Source organism: Mus pahari, chromosome 6 (genome assembly GCF_900095145.1).
Source record: "Mus pahari chromosome 6, PAHARI_EIJ_v1.1, whole genome shotgun sequence".
Classification (NCBI taxonomy): domain Eukaryota; kingdom Metazoa; phylum Chordata; class Mammalia; order Rodentia; family Muridae; genus Mus; species Mus pahari.
Window position 1 is genome coordinate 78,585,221 of NC_034595.1, and position 5,464 is coordinate 78,590,684.

Below are 5,464 nucleotides of genomic sequence, written 5' to 3' on the forward strand. Positions count from 1 at the left end.
CATGTTTATTATTTGAGGGAGAATCCTGGTACTTTTTTTTGTGTGTGTGATCAGATGTCCTGCTTTTTAGTGATAAATATCTTATTACCCTACTGAAAACTCTTTACAATCTAGGGGCTCTCTCAGGACCAGGGCAGTCAGTCTCCTGAGCACCAAGGGAACTGCTCTTTAGAACAACTGATGGAGGGGAATGAGAGGAGATGACATTTAGTGTTCCTCGGAGGGATGCCTTCTTACGAAGTACCTTTAAACAGTAGTAATAAAAATACACTAAGAAAGAATAAGATGGGCAACTAGAAGAAGGATAAAATCAAGGTGTTACCATAAATGAGACACAAGTGAATATAAATGCCCCCAGGCCAGCAAGGGGTCTAACTGGGTAAAGGTGCCTGCTGGCAATCCTGATTACCTGGGTTTGATTCCTGGGATCCACATGATGGGTCTAACTTCCAGGAGTTTCCCTCTGAATTCCACATGTGCATGGTAGCAGGCCTAGTCTGCACAGACAGAGACACAGTCAGAGACACACAGATGCAGACACACACAGTCACACACAAAGACATAGACAGAAACACACAGAAATAGACACAGACACAGATATACAGAGATACCCATAGACATACATACAGATAACACATACAAACACAGACACACATACACAGATATAAACAGACACAGACACACAGACAGGCACAGACACACAGAAATAGACATAGATATATTCAGACACACACAGACATTCACACATAAACACAGATACACAAACACAGATACAAACGGAAACACACAAAGACACACAGACACACAGACACACACAGACACATAGACACACACACACACAGACACACACACACAGACACACACACATACACACACACACACACACACACACACATACACACTGAGACCTGAGCTAAACACCACAAATCCTAGGCAAGTCAGAGACAATGCGCCCCATCTCCAGAGAGGCAGGCATGTAGACTGGAATTACCTTCTGTGTTCTGTTGCTATACAGCCCAGTTGAGAAGCAAAGTCCAGACTCATCATCATGTTTGTGTATCATAAGGAAATGCACCTATTCACTCAAACAGAGGCTAGATTATAGCTTTCTTGTTAACATAATGGCCTAGAATGCACAAAACCCTGAGCTCACTTAGCATCAGAAAACCTAATAAAAAGTGTAAGAAATATATAAAAAAATTAAAAAAAAGTATATCATTTCAATCGACATACATTTACAGTAGCTGTGGACCACTGCTTCCTAGTAGCTTACCAGACAGTGGGGAAGAAAGATGTGTGGAAAGTTGTTCTGCAGGGGTGACAAGCTCAGTACATGAGGAAGTACTCAGATCTGTGAGGATACCTAACAGGGAGAAATAGCAGGGAGGCAAGGGGCTCCTGTGGGACAGGTGAGGCATAAGTGGTGATTGGACATGGATGTGTCACATAGAGACAAAAGAATACATAAAGCAAGATGGGAGAGGCCAAGGTAGATGGTCACCCTTGTAGTTGGCACCACAAGAATGCCAAGAGACAATGGCTAGGAAAAAAGGTCCAGAATCAGAAGAGTCATCATCCCATCTATCCATCTATCCATCCATCCATCCATCCATCCATCCATCCATCCATCCATCCATCCATTCATCCATCTGTCCATCTGTCCATCTATCACCCATCCATGAATGCATCTATTATCCATCCATCCAACCATCCATCCACTCATCCATCTGTCTGTCTACCCATCCACGCATCCATCCATCCATCCATCTGTCCATCTGTCCATCTATCACCCATCCATGCATGCATCTATTATCCATCCATCCATCCATCCATCCATCCATCCATCCAACCATCCATTCATCCACCTGTCTGTCTACTCATCCATGCATCCATCCATGCATGCATCTATCCATCCATCCATCCATCCATTTATCCATCTACCAATGCATGTGTCTGTCATCCATGCATCCATCCATGCATGCATTTGCCATTCATCCATGCATGCATGCACTTATCCATCTTTTGAACAAATAATCCCTTACTTGGCATGGTCCAGAGCAGGGAGAGGGGAAATGAAATAGTAGCACAGATTTAAAACATCTGCTTAGAACAAGGTGACAACAGGAAGGGTCCTGTTCTCTGGGGCCTTTCATAGCCCCTCACCTAATATCAAAAGCTGGGGGATCTTGGGGACAGGCCACTTCCAGGTTTCCTCACCTCACAGTGAAGACCTGACAGGTGCAGCCAGTGGAGGCCTCATGGGGCCAGGTCACAGGGAACATATCACCTTGGGTGGTGGTGAGTAAGGCAGGGTGAGAAGAATGGCTTCCAGACAGGGCTGTGGAGACCCATAGGGTCCTCCAGGGCCACCAGAAGGCAGGGAAGCTCTCACACTGCTGTAGGTCTGGGAGTCACATAGATCTGGGTCCTGGGATGAGTACTCTTGTCTAGTTGGATGTGACCTTATGCAGGCAGTACCGGGAGTCTCCATAGTTTTGAAAGATGAACAGAGTCTAGGCCATTTGGTGGGTGGAACATTAGTGTTTATCAGGCTATGGGTCTGTGTCCCAGGATTAAAGGCAGCAGTGTGACCTGTGGTGATGTGGTTAGTTGGAAATGCCCATGGTGCCAAGACTCACTGGGCAGACAGCCTATGTATAAACGCTCTTCTCAGTCGTTCCCTCAAACTTTTTTTCAACACAAACTCATAACCTCTGTCTGAACATTTTAGGCACTAGCCTATGAAAAGGTAGAGGAGAACCCAGGGTCTTCCAGATGCCCATTTATTAAGAAATCATAAAAGTCGGGAAATACATCGTCCAAAGCACATTATATGCTCTCCTGAAAATGACCTTACCCTGCACAGTAAAGGAGTCACACAAGTACCTTCTAGAAGTGACTTTCAAATTGACTCTGGAACTCTAGAAGTCACCCCAAGAGTGGCACTTGTCCACGTTTGTTCAGTGGGCTAGAGAATGAGCAGAGGCATTGAGAAGGAAGAGATGGAAGTCTCCTGCCAGATGGGGTCTACAGGGAGGAGAGCGTCTGTAGTCTACCGTCTGTCTTGTGAGAACAGCCTAGGTTCCAGCTATTGTGTGGGTAGTTGATGCTGCTGTGTGTGGTTTGTTACTGTTGACATATCCAGTCTTTCTACATGTTCTAAAATACCTGATATATTTTATCAGTAATCAACCCGAACATTTTGTAATTGTATTCTGGTAAAGCTCACAGGTGATGCTATCTCCGGGGGGGGGGGGGGGGGGAGAGTCAAGCCTCCTCTTGTGCTGGTTTTCAGTATTCAGAGCCAAGTGAAAGAAACAGGGTCCCATTTTTATTCCCTTTGTTGTGCGCTTGGGATATCTACAGGGCACAGGAGTCCTATTGGGCAGCATCTGGTCTCTCTAAATATAGATGCTAAAGAGATTGCCAGTGTGTTTCCAAAGCAGAGGTAGGATTTTGCGTATTAGTATTTCCACCTTTGCATTGTCTTCTGAGAATTCTGAGCACTCTAGTTGACTGGGTTGGTGGGGAAGGGAAAGGTCTGAGGCCAGAATGCATATGTTTCAAAGACACTTGCAAGCCGTAGCTATGGCTACACGTGTGCAGTTAATTGGAGACTGCTGTGTACACAGCAACAGGTTGAGTACCTGACTTGCCTCCCCAGTCTGTCTAGGTGTTAAGCCACACTTCAAGGATGTTAAATGTAGATGCAGTAAAAGATCACTTTGTAAATGTCTTTTTGCTAAAATTCACATGCAGTTCTGCCCGTAGGAAATGGAATGGGGAAACCGCCCCTGAGAGCCATATGGTGCCATCTGCACGTGTTCAGGGCTCTGGAGGAGGTGGGAGGAAGCAGTTGTAAAAGGTGACTCATTCGTATGTTTGTTCTTGGGCCTTTTCAAGGGCCATTTTTTTTTCTGCATGTTTTGTGAATTTTGTTTTGCCATGTTTATATTGTGTAAAATGGAAAAAAAAATGAATCCAGGGTTTGCAGCATCTAGTCTGTAGATGGTAAAGAGGTTGCCAGTTCGTGGCAAAACATTGATTACCGTAACACACTGAGTACACTTGGTGTTGAAAGTATAGGAAAACTTGTCTTTAAGTGAGTTCAGATGTGAATTTATCTCCCCTTTTAGACATTATTAAAAACTTATTTCTATTTTATGTGTATGAGTATTTTGCATATATGTGGGCATCATGTGCATGCAGTTCCTGCAGGGGCCAGAAGGGGACTTAGATCCCCTAGAACAGGAGCTACAGATGGTTTCGAGCCACCAGGTGGGTTCTGGAAACTGAACCCAGGGCCTCTGCAAGAAGAGTGAGGACCCTTAACCACTAAGCCATGTTTTTCAGCTCTTATTCAATTCTTTTTCAATTCAAGTCTTACATATGCCTGGTCTCCATGTGTTAAAGGACAGGAAAGAAAAAATGGTTTGGACCCAATTGGTCATATTTAAAATATGCCACCATTGCAATACATACAATTTTATTTCCTTATGCAATACACATAACAGACAAGTCCTTTTGTGAACTGTCTAGTCCTTTTTGCTAGTCAGGAGTGCTCAGTACATTTAAAAGTGTAGATTACTTTTGTTTAAATAGCTTTTAAAAACCTGGGAAACACTGTGTTTGGAATTGGAATTTCTGGAGCACCTCTGAGGACCGTACTGTCTGTCCTTGTTCAGTGGACTGGGGGAGGTGGCCAGGAAGAAACGACAGAAAGTATAGTGTTGATTCATGCTGGGAAATGTCAGCTTATCCCTTACCCTCTAGGTAAGTGCACATCATTGAAATGGGTTGTATTGTGTATATTGTATAGAGACTGCATTAACAAGCCCTCATTTTATACTATCTAGTTCTTAGGTATTAGAGAGGTTGTTAATGTAGGTCAAAGTGGACTTAGGAAACGCACATTTTGTATACTGTGCTGAAATGCATAGAAAGATTGTCTGGGCTTTGTGGAAATGAAATTGCAGCATCACATCTAAGTGATGTGTGCCTTTGTTACAGGTAATGTGGGAAGGAATAGATTAGAAGAAATGAAGGGTTCTAGACTACAATGCTTCCATTAGGAGATGCTTTTAGGTAGAACAATTGCTGCATCTGTGTGGCTTATTCAACACCGTTGTGTGTATGGTGGGCAAGCTAAGGTCCTCATTTCATGCATCTAGTCTTTCAAGGGGTTTAGAGGTACAGAGAGTATGTTAAAAGTTAAAGTGATAATAAACACACTTGGCAGATATCCATTTATTACAATTTGTAGTCACAAGTCATGCCTTTACCCCCAGCACATGGGAGGCAGAGGGAGGTTCCAGGCTTGTCAGGGCTGCCTAGTGAGACTCTCAAAAACAGAAGATAACAAAACAAAACTCAAAGTGACATGTTGCCTTTTGGAAACAGAATGAGCTATGCTCATTATGTTTGTGATGGTTCGGGGAGGGAGGAGGATGGAAATGGGTAAAGC